Below are 20,468 nucleotides of genomic sequence, written 5' to 3' on the forward strand. Positions count from 1 at the left end.
AAGCCCCTCCCCAGCTTTCCTGTCGGCCCCTCCAGGCACTGGCAGCTGCTCTAAGGTCTCCCCGCAGCCTTCTCCTCCCCAGGCTGCACAGCCCCAGCTCTCCCAGCCTGTCCCCACAGCAGAGGGGCTCCAGCCCTCTGACCAGCTCCGTGGCCGCCTCTGGGCCCGCTCCAACAGGTCCGGGTCTTTCTCTGCTGGAGGCCCCCGAGCTGGACGCAGCGCTGTGGGGGGGTCTCAGCAGAGGGGCAGAGCCCCCTCCCTCGCCCTGCTGGCCACACTTCTTTTGATATGGTGAAATTCATTGTCCACTTGGGACAAATGTATCATGGCAGCATGTTCTGCAACAGGTCCTGTACAACCTCATCACCTCTATTTTCCCATTAGCTGGAGAACCTCAGCGCTCTTGCTTCAGATAAACAGAAAATTGTGTGTCTTGATGTCACCCCTGCATCCCGGGACAGCATGATTGTGCCCGTAGCGGGGGAGATCAAGGCGGAACCCTCCCCCAGCCTTGACAGCCACCAGGGTTTCTCTTGCCTTCCCAGCCCCAATCCCACGCCCTGAATCCTGCCCTGGGAATACACTAGTGGCTGCCTGTGGCGGTGGCCAGCAGCTTCCCATGCTTCCATAAGTGCCATAAACCCACAAGGAACAGCACAATCCCCGTGCTGCTCTCTCTGATCCCTGGTGGAGCTGATGGTTACACTTTGGAGAACAGTTATATTTAGGAGGACTTTCCGGGCTGTAAGTGTCAGTGAACCGTATGGAAAAAGCTGCACCAAAGCAAGACAGACCAGTGGAAATAGGTGGATCTAAAAATAGTAGAGACAGAGGAGATGGGCTGGATGAGATTCAGTAGCTAACGGAGATGGCAGCACACAGATCAGATTAATGTGCTGCAGGATTAATTTAGACCCCAGGGCGAGACACCAGCCCTGGGCAGGGCTTTCCCCCACAGACTCCCCCCATGCCCGTGGCACTGCTGCCCCTGCCCCTGCCCCGGGGGGGTCCCGACCCAGCAGTGGCCAAGCACGGCTCCCCCGGCTCCACCATGGCCCTTTGCTGCGTGGCGCCGGGCCCCGCCTAAGCCCATCCAGCGTCCCGCTCTGCAGGGCTCGGGGCTGGCATCCCCCAGCCTTGTCCCCCACGGAGGGTCTCCCCTGGCTGCCGGGAGCCTGGAGACCTGCTGCTGGCCTGGGCCGGGGGAACCCCCCCACCCCGCACCGTGCCCGTGTCGCGGTCTCGCTGCTCCCCCACCGCCCGGCTCCTGCACCGAGCCTCGGGGTGCGCGGCAGCCTCCGGCCTCCCCCTCCCACAGCCCACGCCTCGCGGCACGGGCACCTTGGCAAGGACATGGGCACCCAGGAGGGCACGTCGGGCAGCCCGTCTGCGCCGCACAGCTGCTGCGTGCCCCACAGCTGGTGGTGGCACAGGGCTCCCGCGGCTGCGGCGCCTGCAGAGCACAGAGGTCAGGCGCCTCGGGCCCCCTGTGCAGGGACGACGGGGCTCTCCTGCCACGTGCTGCGGGGCCACCGCTCTCCCAGGCCAGCCCTGCCCGCTGCACGGAGGAGAGCGGAGCAAAGAGCCGGCCCGGGCCAGGCAGAAGACGGGCTTTGACCTTCCTGGGGCAGGAACCAGAGCTCCGGCGCCCATGGATGTGCACTGGTCGCTTCTGGGCCCTGGCATCGCTCTGCGGGGGGATGGTACCGCTCCCTCCCATGCCTGGCTGCCTCCGCTCCTGGCCAAGGGCTGCCTGCAGGCTCCTGAGCAGCTCCTGCTCTCCGACCTCGCTATGTCACCCTCTCCGGTGGTGGGTCAACAGCGACCTGGCATGAAGCCTTCACAGAGCTGATGAAGGTCTTAGGCTCCTTTTTCTCCCTCATGGATGCTGTGGCCCAGTAAATGCAGCATTGCCACTGCTAGGGCCAAGTTGCAGGCTTTGTGCCGGGTTGTAAGACCTTGGGAATGGGGTTTGCCAGCCCTGCTTTGTCTTGACTTGTCTTGAGCTTCCTGAGGCTTAGTTTTTTATTTTGATTATAGTTGTAACAGCAGGGTATTTTTCATAACCAAGTAGCTATGGCTAATTTGTTTTATTTCTGCTTGGTTTTGTCTGCTGTAACCAAAGTTTCATGTAGACTTTAGGAACACACAATTTATCTCTTTGGAGTGAAATTTTTGTGCCTCTGCTAGGCTGGTGCAGGGTAGAAGAACAATGTGGCAACGGAGGTCCTGAGCAGGGGGATGCAGGATGAGAGGGGCCACAGGCTGGTACAGGAGACCCCAAGGCTGTTTCTACGGCCAGTGGCACTATAAGGAATGTGTATTTCTGAGCCAAGCACAGTAACAAGGCTGGGTGGGGCCAGGAGGGAAAATATGAAGCAAAGATGGATGCATTGCACCACATTTCATAGGGAACATTTTCTTTTCCTTAGTTCTTGATGGAACCATCCTCTCTCCCGTCCTCTGTCCTCAAATTCTTGTCTCGTCTTTCTTCTTTATAGCTGATTGCTGAAGCTCAGGTTGGCTCACTGCTCGTTGTACCGGCTTTACAAAAGGTTCAAGATTCCTGGTGATGGAAGAGAGTTCTCAGCATCCCTGGGGTAGCCAGCCTGGAGGTAATTTATTCTTGGTGGCACAAACAGCTCGTGGCATTTATATAGCTGTCAGCAGATGTTTCTGCTGACGCTGGAGAGGAGCTTAGCAGGAGGAGGAACAGGCACTGATTTAGCAGGGACCTGGCTTTGCTTTCATGGAAACACCATTCCCATTTAACAGTGTGGGACCGCTGTGCCCTGTGCAGATTAATCTCTCAGCCGTGCTCACTCGTAGCATCCACAACACTCCCCCGTGACTCTCTGATGTGCCACTCGGCTGGTGCGACATGTTGCCTAGTTAAGGGGACATTCTGGGGACAACACACGTTGCCGGCCTTCCCAGGAGGGGCAGCCAGACCTGCGACTCCCCAGCACGAGAGATGCTAAAGCAAGCTGGGCACTCACCCAGCCTCTACCTGCTCTGGCAGGGTGACACTGTTAGGGGCAGCTGTGGCCCTGGGGGGCTGATGCTGCTCCGATGCTACAGGTTTTGGGTGGGACAGAGAAACAGGGGGGCTGCAGGCCTTCCCCCTGCAAGTGCTGGCCCTGAACTGATGGGAACTTAAAGAGATATTTTCCCCTAGTGGTATTAAGATCTTCAGCTGTAAATTGTGTGCTGTGATAGATCTGGGGCACCCTCAGAGCCCACCCTCAGCTGCGAGCAGGGGATAATCCCCCTGGCTGCAATACGCCTGGCTATAACATCGGTTTATTTTTGGGGTACTGGGGTGGATTTCCATGAATTAGAGTTACTTCTGCCCAGCATCTATCAGAGCGGGGCACAGATGTGAGTGACACCCTGGGGCTCTGCATTTGTCTTCTCTCCTGGTTCATCCTGGTAAGAAAGACACTTAGACTTCGTGAAGTATTATTTAAAATGTGATTTATTCGAGTTAAAACTAGAAAGAAGGCAATGATAGTATAGATAATCCCATTCCCTTTCAGATGCTGAGGTTCCCAAATTGTGCAGCACCGAACGGGTGCCTGACGAGCACGCAGCCCACCAGGAGATCCCATGTGTCTTTTCAGGTTTTGTTTTAAAAGCTTTGGTCGACGCTGCTGTTCTGCTGGCGGGCAGGGAGAGGGAGCCCTTCTCCTTCTAGCGGAGGCGCCTGCAGGATCCTTTTTTCCTAAAGACATTCCTTCCCCAGACTGCCCAAATCCCAAACGCAATGAGGACTCTGAACCACACAGGGAGGGGAAGAGAAGCAGGGAGCAACCGGGATCTGCAGGAAAACCTTGCGGGAAGAGCATAGAACAGGAGGGACTAAGAGCAACTCTCTCATGTAAAATCGTAGAATCATAGACCACAGAAGGTTTGGGGTGGAAAGGTCTGCAAAGACCATCTAGTTCCAAGGGTGGGGACACATTGCACTAGACCAGGTTGCTTAGAGCCCTGTCCAACATGGCCTTGAGGGGAACATAACTTATTTCCTCTGTCCTTGACTATTATCGAAACTACAGAGGATTCGTGCCAGGTCGCTGTTGACCCACCACCGGAGAGGGTGACATAGCGAGGTCGGAGAGCAGGAGCTGCTCAGGAGCCTGCAGGCAGCCCTTGGCCAGGAGCGGAGGCAGCCAGGCACGGGAGGGAGCGGTACCATCCCCCCGCAGAGCGATGCCAGGGCCCAGAAGCGACCAGTGCACATCCATGGGCGCCGGAGCTCTGGTTCCTGCCCCAGGAAGGTCAAAGCCCGTCTTCTGCCTGGCCCGGGCCGGCTCTTTGCTCCGCTCTCCTCCGTGCAGCGGGCAGGGCTGGCCTGGGAGAGCGGTGGCCCCGCAGCACGTGGCAGGAGAGCCCCGTCGTCCCTGCACAGGGGGCCCGAGGCGCCTGACCTCTGTGCTCTGCAGGCGCCGCAGCCGCGGGAGCCCTGTGCCACCACCAGCTGTGGGGCACGCAGCAGCTGTGCGGCGCAGACGGGCTGCCCGACGTGCCCTCCTGGGTGCCCATGTCCTTGCCAAGGTGCCCGTGCCGCGAGGCGTGGGCTGTGGGAGGGGGAGGCCGGAGGCTGCCGCGCACCCCGAGGCTCGGTGCAGGAGCCGGGCGGTGGGGGAGCAGCGAGACCGCGACACGGGCACGGTGCGGGGTGGGGGGGTTCCCCCGGCCCAGGCCAGCAGCAGGTCTCCAGGCTCCCGGCAGCCAGGGGAGACCCTCCGTGGGGGACAAGGCTGGGGGATGCCAGCCCCGAGCCCTGCAGAGCGGGACGCTGGATGGGCTTAGGCGGGGCCCGGCGCCACGCAGCAAAGGGCCATGGTGGAGCCGGGGGAGCCGTGCTTGGCCACTGCTGGGTCGGGACCCCCCCGGGGCAGGGGCAGGGGCAGCAGTGCCACGGGCATGGGGGGAGTCTGTGGGGGAAAGCCCTGCCCAGGGCTGGTGTCTCGCCCTGGGGTCTAAATTAATCCTGCAGCACATTAATCTGATCTGTGTGCTGCCATCTCCGTTAGCTACTGAATCTCATCCAGCCCATCTCCTCTACTATTTTTAAATCCACCTATGTTCAATTCTCTCCCTCTTCCCACTTTGCAGGTCTTTTCTATAAGCTTCACTGGAGCAAGAAACCTGCCATAGAGCTGGGGGCAGCCCCCTGGGGATCTGCAGGGCCAGTCCTGCAGTCACAGAAACCTTTTAACACCCGGTGTTGGAGACAACATGGACCTCGGAGCATTTCTGAGTGATGCAAAGAGAAGAGGCCACATCCCATGGTGTCTCACGTCACTGGTGCGTCAGGGTATGTGTCATTTAAGCCCTAGTGTCAGGATGGTGGGGTTGGTAGTTTTTGCTGTACATTGTTTCTTCCCTGTTCTGGATTGCCGGTCCTTTTGGGTGGAAAATCAATGTCCAGGCATATTCTGGGTATCCTAATATGCTTCAAAATTGGTGGCTATATTGAGAAGAGGGACATGCTGCCCTCTGTTGCTGTAGCTATTAGTCACTACACCATGAGGTGCCAGATCTCCTGCTTCTGGGACACATCCATGCATCCTTGAGGGATGTGCCAGGGTGCAGAGACCATCCCAAGCAGCAAGCAATCCCTTTAGCAAGGGATGGGAAAGGCTAGTTTCCTACAAGGCATTAGCATCCAGAAAATAAAGGGCTGGAGTCATCAGAGCAGGCTTGCAATGATAGGCTTATGGTCTCCCACTTGGGTCTGACCCAAAACTGCAGCCTCACATCAAACATCAACCAGAAAGGGAGGCTTGGCTTGTAGGGAAGCATTTTATTTTAATTAGTTCGATCTGAACTGGATGGAGACCAAACATTTTCTCAATCACCAGTGAGCCCTGAGCCATGCAGTGCATGATCGGAGCTGACAGCCTCGGTGGTGTTGGTGCAAATGCCAGCAAAACCTACCAACCGACCTGAAAAAGCCCTACAGATCTGACACAAACCATTTCATGCTCAGGGAATGGATATTTTAAATGAAACATCAGGAGCAGTTTCTGCTCAGATCCCCTCCTCTCCTGACTTTGCAATTGCTGCTAGCGGTGAGGAAAATCCCTGCAGAGTAACTCAGACCTGCTCTAACAGCCTCTTGCATTGGAATAACCAACGGCAGTGATAAGTTTTACCCTATATATATCCAGGACAGAGCAACTGGAGCCTGTCATGATTATTACAGCCTGTAAGTGGTGATTTACCAGGTGTTTGAGTGCCTATGCACACATCTCCAGGTGCTTCACATTTGCCTTTCTTAAGGACACGATGTGTCCCGCAGGGATCTGGTGAATGAAGGGGGAATTAAAGGCGTATGTTATTCGCTGACACAGTTCATCAACAGGCCGTCTTCCCAAGGAGCAACAGCTCAGTGTCTTGCCTTTGAGAGAGGATCTGCTTTATCATGGCATGGCAGCTTGCCCAGGGAAAGCCAACGCTGCACCCTGCCTCGGAGACAGCTGTGATTTATTCCGGAGCCAGATTTCTGCTTCTATGCAACGAGGCGGTGAGAAGCGGGGTTGGAGAGATGAACCAGGCTGCGTCAAGGAAGCAGAGAGGTGGTTTCACACTTCCAGCATCCCTCCTGTAACCACTCCAAAGCTGCATCACCAACCCAACCTGGAAGGCAGGTCCCAGCACCACCGGGGCTTTGCCTTCCGAAAGAAACCCCAGTGCTTTTTTCCTGATGCCCAGAGCTCACTGCACAGCCCTTGCCCTGACCTCTGCACAGAGGGCTAATCAGATGCACAGAGGGATGTTTGATCCGCTTTGTTTCATGCCTGGATATGTGCTTGCTACCCACCCTGCAAAACTCTGCAATTGCAGCTCATTTCCCTTGGGGAGTCTTGTTCCAGCTCTAAACCCTATGGCCTTTTGCTTGCAAACACTTTATTTCCATCCTCTTGGCTCCCATCTCTGTCCTATAAACGGAAAGGCTTAGACAGACACTGCTGCACATTTAGGGCTGTGTGACCATGAGATTTACTGAAGCAAACCCAGTCAGCTGATCTATCCCGGCACTCTCATTAAAGGAATTATTTTCCACTGACATTCAATCTGTGACTGCACAGGATGGGAGGAAAAAAAGGGTGAGCTGGCATGTTTTGCATAACTGGTGAATGAAAAGCACGCCGGCCAGTGTCTCCAGGAGATGGAGGCACCTCTCTGCCATCCCTATATCGCTATCTGCTATACTCTTTACCAGGGAGTGTAGTGATGGGACAGGGGGAATGGCTTGAAGCTGAGAGAGGGGAGATTTAGGTTGGACATGAGGAAGAAACCCTTCCCCGTGAGGGCGGCGAGGCGCTGGCCCAGGCTGCCCAGAGCAGCTGTGGGTGCCCCATCCCTGGCAGGGCTCAAGGCCAGGCTGGACGGGGCTGGGAGCAGCCTGGGCTGGGGGGAGGGGGCCCTGCCCCTGGCAGGGGGCTGGGACTGGCTGGTCTTGAAGGTCCCTTCCAGCCCAAACCCTTCTGTGATTCTACCTGCAGCCTTTTCTCCTGAGTAGAGTCTGCTGGGCTGGGATTACAAAGACCTCTCTATTCTCATAGGAAGTTTTCTTCTGAGCAGCCAGCGTGAGCACTGCAGAGAGAAAGCTTCTCACAGCAGATCTGAGGATCAGTACCATGATGGAGGAAGGACCTACCCCATGCTGCATAATACTTTCTAATGTTTAAACAGCTTTTCCCTCTAGGAGACCAAAGGACTTGTTGTTTTACCCTGAACACAGTTTGCAATGGATGTGACCAGCTCTGGGGTACAGCACAACCCCTGGCACCAGCTGTGATGATGGGAAGGGATGGCACAAGCCTGGGAGGCATTGGAAGAACAGAGGAGGCCATGCCCTTGTCCAGCAGGGTTTGATGCCATTCAGGGCTGGAGTAATGTCCTTCCCAGTGTGCACGTCCTATGCTGGGGGATGGACACTAGCCCTGCCACTTCTGAGCTTGTCTGGAGGACATAAGGAGGAGGAGACGGCTGGGGGAACTCTGGCTGATCGCTGGATGTTTAAGTGTGTGATGCTGCGTGAGCAAAGGCAAGTGAGATCCCCAGATGTACCTGGAAGGGTGTTTTCAGCAAATCAGAGAAGTGTTAGAGCTGTGGCACAGACCCGTTGGGATACCTCCTCCTCCTCCTGCACAGCCACTTTGCGGGTGGCACAGAGAGACCAGCCCACATCCTTGGAGGGACCAAACTCCTGCTGATCCCAGTGGCTGTCAGAGACTGATTTGCACATCCTAGGGAGTCTTGACAGAGCAGGAATGTGAATTCAAGCATCTGATGCCCCATCCAGTGCTCTAAATGCTCAGCCATCCTCTCCCCTGACTTGCCAGTCCCATGCTGGCCCTACAGAGCTCTCTGCCAGCAGCACTGCCCATGGAGGCTCATCTCCACATGCTGTTCTTGAACATGGCTGAATTACATCAGAGGCAATTCCAGGCTGCACCATCCTCTCCCAGGCTTCCAAGACCTCTTAGCACCAGACTTTTAATTGGGAATACTTACACATGCCATGAAGATTTTGGGTCACATAGCAGGGTGCATTGGAGACCAGCCTTCAGCCCTTTGGACCTTGGATGTCATCTCCAGAGCCCAGATGTTCTGCTTATACTTGTCTTCTCTATTAAATTGCCATTTTTCTGTTAGGTTGGAGAGGGGGACAGAGGAGGATCAAAGCTCTCCATTGGTATTGTGGATGTCTCCTGCAGAGCTCTCCTCTAAAGGAGTATCACTAAAAAGATGTCAAGAAAACTCCTTTCTGGCAGCTAACAGGGCCAAGCAGTGCGGGCTGCCTGAATTTTTGCTGCTCTGAAATCAAACTCAGCTCCAAGTATGTTTTTGTAATGTGATAAAAATCCTGCTTTCTGCCTTGCCCCATTGCATCTCTTGGTGCAAGACATCATGTTTCTTAAGCCAGGCTGCAGTTTCACCTGGTATATTCTCTTAGCTGTGTTGTATTTTTAAACCAGGGACAGGTTAAAGCCCCAAAGGACCGACACCAAGCTCCAGTGACCAGATTTTCATCTCTGTGATGGATCAACCTGGAGATACATTTGAGCAAGGCAGAGATTTGGATTTGGTACTGAGATCTGAACTTCCATTCCTAAATGGCTGGCTTCACGTAAGGGTGCTGAATCTAGAGCTATTCCATAAAATGCACAGCTTAGGCTAGAAAGAAAGCCCAGCTGGGCATATAACAGATGCACTCTTGGGTTCAGTTCATAGCAGCTGAGCTCAGACCTGTTTCAACCCTCTTTTGTTTGCTCCAAGTGGATGTTTTTGTTTGGGTTGAATCTACACTGAGTTGGCCCACTGTAATCTGCAGCCTTAAACTCTGTAACTTCCATAAAGAGTATTTCTAAGGGGGCTGGGAAATACTAAGGCCCTACTGAAGTTCAGTTGAAATGTCACATACAGTTCCTGCAGTTTGGATCAAGAAAAATCAAGTCAATCTGGAGCAAGTGCTGTTGAGCCGGTGATGGGTTCTTCAAGACATGGCAGGTTTGGAGAGGGGGCATTGATCTATCACTTGCTGGGACACCAGGCAAAGATGATGGTGTTGATGTGAAAAAAAAAGGTCAGCATCATCCTGGGATGCATGTCTGGGAAACAACAGGCTGCCTGCAGTCATATGCCTTGGGGAGCCTTTGGCTGTCGGGCTGTATGCAGCCCGCTGCAGACAGCAAAATGGGGGGACCGACGAGAGGCTTGGAAAAAATGATGAGAGAGACTGGCAATCAGGAAAATGCAATGTCTTGGGGGGAAGTGGATTGAGGTGGGATTTTTTAGCCAGAAGAAACCAAGTGGAGACATAAAACGGTCTTCAAATACATAGGAAAAGTTGGTACAAAGAGGAAAGGAATAAATTTTTCCTTGCCCAGAATGCATAGGAGGAGATGTTAGAGGCCTAAATCCTACTGATTGAGGTCAGACATTAGGGAAAAAATGTAAGAATGAAGAAACAGGAGGCTGGAGAGGGCTTGGAGTTCCCATCACTGGAGGTCTTAAATCACATGGTAGATAAACATGTACCATTGCTGGGCCTGCCTGGGGCAACAGATGTCTCAGTGGCTTTGTGAGGGCTCTGTGAATCCAAGTGAAAAAGATTTGTTTAGTCTAGGAAAACAAATGATGAGGCATCACTGTCCGCAAGTATGTAGGGAGTCTGGAGAGGGAAAGGATAGTAAACACACTGGAGAGAAAAGTGACTTTGAGACAACTTTGGGACAGTAGGGACTAGCCTGGGTGATGGCTAGGCCAGAGGAGGTCTCTCAGCATCAGAAGGTCCCATTCCCGGCGGCTTCTCTCCTTCCCAAAGCAGAGAAGTGAGAAAACCTGACTCACTGTAGGAAGAGCTCAGCAGTCTCTGGGTGAGGTTAGGTTATGTGCCTTGGTGCAAATGAGGACTGCACCCAGGTTTCCAAATTCCTCTTGAGCCGGTAATGAAGCTCAGTGAAAACATCTGATGAAACCATGGAAGGCCCTGAATTTTGAAGTTTCAATATAGGATTATGGTTTCAACGTAACTCAGGCTTGCTGTGATGGTGGAAGGTGTCTCCTCGTGAGCACATCCCTCAAGCAGTAAGTCAAACCCATCCCAAATAGCACAAGCCATGACTGAGACTGCAAACATCTGGCCCAGCTCAGACAGGACCATCCTGCTGCTGGTGGCTGCTGTGTCCTTGTATGCTGGTGACCTCTGGTATGTTGCTGCCAGTGAGTCCACATCTGGACTCTGTCCTTCCACCTCCAGTCTTCCAAGATCTCCTTTCAGGCTTTGCATGTTATGCTCCCCTTGAGAAGTCAAGGCTTGCCCCCAGGGGTACCCTAGGCCGCCATCAGCACTGTAAAGCGTGCAGGGTTGGATTTCTTGCTGTTCTGTGGTGAACTGAGCTAAGGTCTTGTATCACATTAGCAGCTGCTGCGGCGTCGGTATTTGCAGCTCCTACTGATGTGGGCTGCAGGACCAGGGTGCGCTCTATGGGCGCAGCCAGAGGCACGTTCTGCTCTTGGGGGTTTGCTGCTTGTCTCGAAGGAGAAATGGAGGCAGAGGGTGAGTGACTGCAGCTTACCCAGATGAGGGATGTGGTTATGCCATGAGTCACGGGCTACCTGGCAGTGTGGTCATCCCTGGATGTCTCCTTCTTAGCACATGGCTGGACCGGTTGTCTGTGCACACGCAGCTAATCTGAGCTGGTAAATAGACCTGAGGCTTCCTGGGAGGGCTGGGGTCCCTCACCGTGCCTTGCCCAGCCCTGGTGACCACAAAAGCCCTGACTGCACCTAAGGACCATCACTGGGACAATTTGCACGTGAGATGTCTTTCTTTTGATGTCCAGTCCCCTAACTGTCATGATGGGGCAGCTCTCCTCAATGTTTCAGAATTTCACCTCTCCTTCTTTCCAAAACATGCATTTGGCAGCTGGGAGGGAGCGGGGACCCCAGGGGCCTCTGGGACACATCCCTGCACAGCTGCTGACAGTTGGGGCCAGGGAAGGTCTCTGCTTCTTGGCTGCTCTTGACAGCTGTCTTCACCCCTGAGACGACTCCTTGTTGTTTTCCAGGGGATGGCTGAAAATCTCCAGGCGGAGAGAGGGGCTGGAGGCGCTCCCACAGAGGGGACAGTGTGAGATGGAAATTCCTGCCAGGGATGAGTCACGCTCCGCGTGCACGACTACGCCTGGAAAAAGCAACCACTGGCAACTGCTTCCCATCCTGCTGCGGTGCTGGAGGTAAAGAAGGGCTCCGTGGTTCCTTTGGGATCACTTTTTTTTTTTTTTTTGGCTTTCTTTGTTTTGATGGGGACGAGTGGCAGGCTGAATATTTGCTGGGAGGCTGCAGCCCCTTCTCCCATGCATGAGCCTTTGCCTTAGCATCACTCTGAAGTGCCCAGTGGTGTTTGTGTTGTGGGATGGGGAGAAGGGAAGAGGGGAAGGATCTCTGAGGGAGTCGGGCTGGTGTAAGAATGCCTCTCCAAGCAGGAATATTCCTGCTGTGCTCCGTGCATTTCAAAGTGGCCACCCACAGGGAACCTCAGCTCCTCCAGTCCCTGGTTTGGGGGTGGGACTGTTGCATGGGAGCAAGCTGTCCGCGGGCGTGCTGTGGAAGCTGCTGTGTACATGCTCCCAGCCTCCAGACATTTCTAGCAAAAAACCATGGTTGTGTTTTGGTGGGGTTTTTATTTGCAAAATGGTTTTCTTCAGAAAATGTTAATTGGTTGAACTTGCCCTTGCATGCATGTCTGTGAGCTTGTGTGGTGCTTACCAGGTCGCAACACACTTCCATGAGGAACAGGCTTTATATTTTTTGTGCTCTAAGATAAATTAGGCTGGAGTTTCACTCAGGTTTGAGAAGAACAGCAGAGATGGGAATCAAATCCCAAATGACTGTCCAATTCCTAGCTAGTCAGGCACAAAGCATAAGGGTGACTTTTTGTATTTTACTCACATCCGTAGTTATTTTTTTTGGGGGGGTGGGGGGTGGATGGGGGGTGGGGGTGGGCAGTGGAGGGTGCAGTGTGAACCCCAGAATAACTGAACAAATGCCAAAACCCCAGCACATTGCAGGATGCAAAAATAATTTTCCTTCCCATCTCCCGGAGAGACACTACCCCGTTTTATAGACACAGCACCAAACTGTTTGCTCACAACCACTGATAGTCAGGCACAAAGATTTATCTGTGCTGCTGGGTCTGGGAGCATCCTGAGGGCCTGGATGCAGCACTCGGTGCTATGCAGTACCAGTGCCATCACAGAGCAAGGTCTGGAGCCACACCAAACCCCTCTGCCTCCATATCCCTGCAACAACCACCTTTCCAACCCTCTGAGTTTTTCCCTATCAGCCTTTCCTCCATTTCACATTTACTTTTGTGGCATTTTGCCTTGAGATCAAGCCATCCACATCCCCACGTTTGTGCTGTTATCGCCGACCACCGAAAGCAATCCTACCACTGTTTTTATTTCTGGTTCCCACTCTTTTAGCTTTCCATTTTCTGAAAGATCCTTCTGCACGAGAGTCTCCTTCTGAGCGACAAACCATTGCGTGCACTTTGTAGGAAACATCTCCTGCTCATGCCTCTCCACCAAAGCTGAAACGCTCCTGCCTATAAAGCTATTTGTCAGTCAGGCAATACTGGACATGGTTTAGGCAGAGAGGGAGCAGCACTAAACCAGCTCTGAGCATGTGTTTTGGTTCTGTGATAGAGCTGCAGAGTGTAATCTGTGCTTAACTTTGCCGGGGTGCAGGATTCATGCACCAGGAGAATAATAACTGGTCCCCCAGTCTGAATCTTTGGCTGATGGCTGGAATTTGAGGAAATCCTGTGAGTTTCTAATCTTAGGCTGCTTTTCCTGGGTGGTTTATTCCTTTAAAATAGAAAGGCTTAAATGGGATTGACTCCTACAATCCTTCTGCTCTGGACTAGCCTGTAATCTTTAGTGTCCAGTAATGGGCTTGGGCACTGCATCGCTCATCCCTTCTGCTTCTGCTGTGAAAGGAAGACAAGGCTTAGGTGGGCTCACTTTCTGCTTCTTTGTCCCATCCAACTACTTTTGGGGCCAATGTCAGACACACTTGATGGGCAGTAGCAGCCTCCAAGCTTTGTGAAACTGGGTAGGCAGAGTGAAGTTATAAATAATCCATGGGGGAAGGGCTCGAATACAAGCACAACCCTTTACGAGGCACTTGAGAATCCACATGGCAGAAAGCCTCTATGGCCACAGCCTGTCCTGGTTGTGACTCAGTTGTACCATGTGCCCAGAGCATCCCTCATTCTAAAAACAGTCCAAGGACATCTGAAACGTAATGTGCTACTAAACCCATGGTGGAAGAAGAATGCTCTAGAGATGCAGTTGAAAGGATGGTTATACATGGGTAAATCTGGAGGCTTAACCTCCAAGTAAGACACTTTGGAGTTTCTAATTGGGTCATTAATTCAGAAGAGCATAATTAACAGAGTAATTTAACCAGGCATGAAAGCCAAAGGCAGAAAGGTCGCCAAGTGGCTATAAATCATCCTGCTGAAGAAATCCCACTGGGCCAGCTGGCGTTGGCAGCCCAGGTTTGGTGCTGAGCAGGTACCGTGGTGGTCCCAGCTGCAGACCTGTCCCAGCCCCAGGCCTGCCCCCTCAGAGTGGCAGGGAAAGCACCCTGCTGTTTGCTGCTGCATGTGTCTGGGCCTCTTGCTGGTTTCTCCTGGGCTTTTTGAAGCCCATGTGAGACGGGGAAGGAAGGAGTGGGTGGCAAAAGTGGCCTGTGGAGGAGAAGGGTGATGGACCCATTGCTGCAGCTGCTCCGTTGCCCCAGGCCATGCACCGCTGATGCCAGACCATTGCCCAGGACCAAAGGAGCAGAAAAGCTGAATGTGATGTAAATGAACGAGATACAGCCCCGGCCATGGGGAAACTTGAGAGTGGGTGCATGCCTCTGAGATGTGGCAGGGCTGTTCACACTGGCAAAAAGAGGTCCCTGAGGATGCAGTCACTTCTGGGGTGAGGTGCTGCACAGACGAGCAGTGCCCAGCCATGCTGCATCCCTGTCTTTTGCTAACGTCCATCCGTCCACATGAGAAGTGCGGCAGACACCTGGATCCCAACCGCACAAAGACGCTCTCATCATGGGATCTTTTGGGTGAAACACCTGGGATGCTTGCTAAAGCTTATTTTTTTGGTCTGGAAGGGATCACCTTGTTTGTCTGCTCTGACTTACATATGAAATGAGTCAGAGAGCATTGTCCCCCACAGCCTGCAATGCCATGGGGAAATATCTTTTTTAGAATGACCAATTCTGTATCTGGATGACCATTTACATTGCAGATCTCTGGGAGAGCAGTCCGCCTCATCCCTGGTGAGTGACTGCAGGTTTCTCTGTCATCTTCCAGCAGGATTTGCAGTGGATGGTCACAGACTCGAGAGCTTGGCAGCCTTTTTGGTGGTGCTGTTTGCTGCAGAAACCACTGATTTTTATCCTTGTATGGAATAATCATCTCCTGATACCTGTGCTGACATCTCTGATTGGCACGGCCAGGCTCCCTAATTTTACAAGGTCTGTGCTACTACCCTTTGCAGACCCCAAAACAAGGCACTAAGCCTGGCTGTACCCATCCTCTTCCTCACCTCTGCAAATCCTTCTTCCTAAACCTATCCCTGGCCCTTCTTCTCAGCCAGAAGTGCGTGTCCTGCAGGGCAGGTCCCACTGTGTGCCAGCTGATGGTTGGCAACCTGTTCCCATGCTGGGCAGCAACTCCCAGACCAGATCACCTTATCTTATCCCTGTCCAGAAGAAGAGTCCTTGCACTGCCCCAGCCTACACTGGTTTGCCCACCCTGCTGATGTGTCTGCAATGCCCTCTGACGTGTCCTCAAGGCACAGGGGAGGGCGAACAGAGCATCTTCTTCCTTCCACCACCCTGTCTTGGAACGTGTGGGAAGTTCGACACTGCTGGGAGATTGCAATGAGTCAGCATTTGCACATCTGAGTCACTGCAGGGAGGTGCTGGAGAGGAGCGGGGGATGCCCAACCTCATCGGGGGCTGTAAGTGTCCCAGGTAGAAGATCTGTCTGGACACAAATCCCTATTAATGAAACCCATTGAGCTGTCAGGGACAGGTCACCACCTAGCAGGGTTGCTTCTAGCAGGGCCCCCATGGACCAGAAGTGTCACCCCATGAGGAAAGGTATCGCTTGGCCCTGCCTCCATCCAGATCCTTTCAGATGGCCCCCCAGCTCATCATTTGGGAGGTGTGGCACATCCCTACCCATGGCTGCCCTTGCAGACCTGTCCTGGGACACGCCAAGGGGTGCCTCTTGGTAGTTTCACCACACCAAGTCTGGGGAACCACGCCATCCAACAAGCCATACGGCAGGGAGGCCGTGGAGGAATGACTGGCAAGTCCACAAAGCAGGGCTTTTGGGATGTCTTTTGAGTGTAGATAATTCCCAGTCCCCCCACTGATGCAGTTAGTATCATTGGAGGTTTTTTTAGGTAAAAATGCTCCTGAGCATGTGAAGGCTGCAGGTGTGGGTTAGCTCAGGACTTCATCCCTGACGCTCAAAGCAGGTTTAACATTTAAAGGTGAGAGTTGCAGCACAGGCAGATCATCTGTGCTGGACACCCTTGCTGACACCCCCACAGACAGTCCCTCGATGCTTTAAATCCCAGAAGATCTTTAAATACACATCCCCAAATCATGCTGTCTTGCCAAGCACTTGCTGGCTGTAGGGATGCTCCTCGCAGCCAGCCTGAAGGAGTCCTGGTTATTTTTATCAAGCCCTTGATTTCCTCTCTGCTTTCTTTCAGCTATAAAATGAGAAAAAGAACGAGTCCCTAGGATGGTGACAGGTTCAGGAGGGACAGCGAGGGGGACCCTTCCCTCCACGGGTGCAGTGGGAGCTCGTCCGCACCACAGTGGAGCCAGATTTCTTCCAGAAGATCTTCCTCCCTTCATCCTATCTGGGAGTTAACCTGTTTGCTTTCTTATATGTGGCTTGTCTTTACCCTCTGCTCCTCCTGAGAAGCAGGCCACAGGCAGGACATGGGGGCATGACAGGGGTTCAAACCCCAAGGAGATTTAGGGTGACATTTTTGCTCTTGTCAAATCTCACTACTCCCTTCAGGCTCCCTGTTCTGGCTCAGTTCAGTAACAGAGTGAGGTAGTCCTGGCTTTAGATTTTCACTTTCATTTCCAGCTTCAATGGGATAAATTTCCAGGTCAAAAAGAGCTGGAAGAACTACCCCAGGAGTTTTTCATCTCGGGGTCTCTGCTAGGACCTCCCTTTAACATGAAATGCATTTTCTGTGCTTGCTCAGAGCAGAGGCCATGCAGGGAGTGTGGCCAGAAAAACAGGGGGTCATGCTGGAGTTTCTTTTTTTCTCCACTTAACTCTGAAATGAAAATATATCACAAGCTTGTTTTGGGATTAACAAGGAAAAATTCATCTTGATGGGAACCATCTGTGGCTGGGAGATGCCTGCTGGCTCTCTGCTTTCCACCCAGCACAGAGACGCTGTTATTCGGGGTGTGTTCCTCTCCCAAATATTATTCCTCCCATCCCTCTGCTGATCAGAGGAATCCCAACTATTTAAGGAGGCTTTTGTCTCTGGATGGGCCCAGCATTAAAAAGCAACAGCAGCTCATTACACCTATATAACATAATATTTGCTTTCCTCATTACCACACCGCTGCCTGGCACAGCTTGCTGGTGGCTGCTGGTCTCACTAGCATAAATACTGGAAGCATCTTTGTTGTAACCTTTCCACCCCAGACGTTACCTCATGTTTAAAGCAAATATCTCATGGCCTCTCCGACCTGTCCTGCAAACCAGGAGGGGAAATCTGCCCCAAGGAACAGAGCTGCCCCTGCTCCACATCTGCTGTGCTGCTGAAAATGGGTGTATTCACACCCATCCCCCCATGGTGTAGAGGCCCGTGGTGATTGCTGGGGTGGCTGCAAGCCCCACGTGGGGTTTGGGGTGGCTGCCAGTGAAATGCAACCACTTCTGGGTTGGAGGATTGGCCATGGGAGGGTGAAGAGGTGTGTTTGCAGCATCAGAAACACCAGACAGCATTCGGAGCAGGAAAAAAGCCTCCTATACCAGGAAGAGGAAGGGAAACTCAAGATGAAAACAGCAGAAGGCAGGGCAGGTCTGGTGCCAGGAGGAGAGGATGAATATGTCTGCTCTCACCATGATTCCAGCAGATGAGGAGGCTGCCTGGCTGAGATGTTTCCCCCTGGGATCAGCTCTTGGCAGGTTGAGCAGGAAGCTGGAATTGAGACGAGATCAACAGGTTCTCCATGCTGCCGGGTCTCCGAGAGCCCTCAGATGGTAGCTACATACCTGACCTGGGATCCACCCTCTGCTGAAGAGCGAGGTGCGGAGCTGAGCTAGCTAGGCATGAAATAGGTCAAAATAAGCACTTTGGGGGCTTTTACAAACCTGGTTCAAAGAAGGATTTTTGTGTGAACCTGACTAAGCTGTGACATCTTCAGAGTGAGTCCAGACCCTGCTCGGGAGATTGCTTGGACTCATTTGCAGAAGCGATGGCAGGACGTGTAGGTCTTGCCTACAGTGCCCTCCTGCTTGTCCCACGAGGACAACCTGCTACATTGAATGTGGGGCCCCCCAAATTATTTTAACCTGCCAGAGCTGAGTTAGCTCATATCTCCTCCATGGAGCCCAGCGTGAGCTGGTTGGCAAAGAGGCTGCTGCTCCCACATCATTGCCTCCTTCCCACTAGGGCTGGCACGACATGTCCCAGTGTCACAGGCACTGGTGGATTTTGCAGTCCGGGGGCTGAAGACAAAATGCCTTCCATCTCTGAGGCTAGCAGAATTCATCTGTAAGACACTGACTTGTCCCCAGAGCTGGGGGGTGCAGCCCACACTCCCACCCAAGGAACGTGGGGCGCTCTGACACTGCTTTGCCCAGCCCTGCTCTGACCATGGGCTGAGAACAGTCATTGCTGCTCTCCTCGGCCAGGCAGCCAGCCCTACCCATCCCACCTGTCTCGCTTCCCTAGGGAACTGTATGATAATTGCTGAAACTCCCTTGAGTTTCATCCTGCCCTGGCACTGCAGGACCTCAGGGACAAGGAGTCCTTGCAGCTAAGTGCTGGCTCAGCCCTGGCCCAACCAGTGTTCCCAGTTCAATGGGACTGTTTTGCTGCTGGTGACCATGAGGAAGTAGCAGGAGCTCTGCCAGCACAGCTTGGGTTGCAGAAGTAAAATTCATGCTGTGCCCAGGTCCTTTGCCTCCTCCTGCTATTTCACACCAGGCTTTGATTTCATCTAGGAGAGCACAGACACTGCCTAAGGACTATGGGCTTGAACACAAAGATATATTTGGGTAGTGGTATGCATAGCACATTAGTGATGCAAATGGAGCAGTGAGGTATTAGGAAAAGCTGTGTGGTCTCAGCTCTTAATGTGCCACTAGAAATCTCCTGGGAAAAGTCTTCATGGAGTATTTGGGGCCAAAGATCTTGAGCTGCTCCAGGAAGGGATGGGCAGCACACGGGCAGTTCTGCCCTTTGACTCACCTCTGGCTATTTTAAGGTGCTCATGCTCTCTCAACGCACATGGCCTCCCGGGCGGCTGCACGCAGGGTCTTGCTCAGTCTTACTGCTGAGCCATAGCTTGGCCAGTTCCCACCACGCAAGTTCTGAGTCCTCCCTGGCTCTAACACGAGCTGCAGGGTCCAACTCTGCAGCTGTGCTCAGACTAGTTTTGTGAGATGAGGGGTGACCCCCTTCATCCATCCCTGCCTTTATCTTTCCTATATGAACTGATTAATCAGCTTTATGCTATCTCTGCAGTAGGTTGTACCACAGCACCAGAAGAGGAGAGTGGTCCTGCTTTTCTAGTAGGTTTTTTTCAGGGATGTTGAACCTTTCGGGTGCACCCAACCTTCAGGCAACATCAGCTCTGACGCTGACCACTCCATTCTGCTTCAGATTGTCTCTGTGAGCCCAGGCCACCCAAATGCTGGCTAGCACAGTGTTCTGTCAGGAGGACTCATCTTTCCAAGATCTTATATTAAGGCCCTGATGGGCCAAATATGCCCCAAAATGCCAAGCTGACTTTAAGCAGAGGAGTGTTTGTGCATAGCTACTGATGCTTGGACAACTGAACTCGGATGCACCCCACACACGCTGTATTTCACCCATCAAAAAGCAATTTACCTTTTAAATTTATATAAACCACTGGAACAGCACCATGTAGGACCACATTATATTGTGACAGGAAGGAAATACATTGCTTCTTTAGTAGAAAGGCGGGGGAAATGGATTTACATAGCATTCTCCAGACAATGAGGTTTTGAACTCTGGGGGTTTTAATTTCAGCATTGTTTGTGCAAACATGCTCCATCACAGACAGATTTAGCTAGAGGCTGTGATGGGTCTTTCAGCCCAGCCTGCAGATAAAGCCCCTGTTATGGGGTCAGCGAACAGAGACCTTCAAACCCTGCGTCTCCGTCCGAGAACACTCTGGGATGGAGGTAATCAGAAAACCAGTGTTCCCCTTTGCCTCGCTGAATAAGAGAGGCTTTGTTCAGGGATGCAGGTCAGGTCTGTGGCAGAGCTGCTTGCAAGAGATTTTATTTCATCTACCTGCAAAGAAGCTATGAGAAAAATGTGGTAGGTTCCTCTTGGTCTGGAGAAATAGAGAGATATCACATGAAGGTGTTTAATATTAACTGGGCTAGGGCAGGTGTGAAAGGTTTGATTGTGTGCCCCTCTCTGTTCATATATAAACATCACCTCCAAAGTCACAATAATGTGGCTAAAGCCTTGCATAGGCTGGAGCAGGTGAAAGTCCTCCCGGAGGGAGCTGCATCGATGATCATTTTTGTCAATAAAGATAGATTTCTGTGCGGCATCAGGGGTGTAAGGCATGAACCCAGACCTTCCCATGCTCGATGATGTGCAGGTGCAAAACAAAGGCCT

At 52.7% G+C, this 20,468-nt stretch overlaps 1 long non-coding RNA gene across 1 annotated transcript in view; it reads left to right on the forward strand.

Annotated features, from left to right (window-relative positions):
* The window catches only part of LOC119143872, a 38,215-nt gene that overhangs the window by 11,670 nt on the left and 6,077 nt on the right, over positions 1-20,468 (forward strand). Inside the window, exons 4-6 of the long non-coding RNA XR_005102856.1 lie at positions 2,502-2,615; positions 5,122-5,323; positions 11,592-11,759. This is a non-coding gene — a long non-coding RNA (uncharacterized LOC119143872). The remainder of the gene's footprint in view (positions 1-2,501; positions 2,616-5,121; positions 5,324-11,591; positions 11,760-20,468) is intronic.

The sequence above is a fragment of the Falco rusticolus genome, chromosome 2 (genome assembly GCF_015220075.1).
Source record: "Falco rusticolus isolate bFalRus1 chromosome 2, bFalRus1.pri, whole genome shotgun sequence".
Classification (NCBI taxonomy): domain Eukaryota; kingdom Metazoa; phylum Chordata; class Aves; order Falconiformes; family Falconidae; genus Falco; species Falco rusticolus.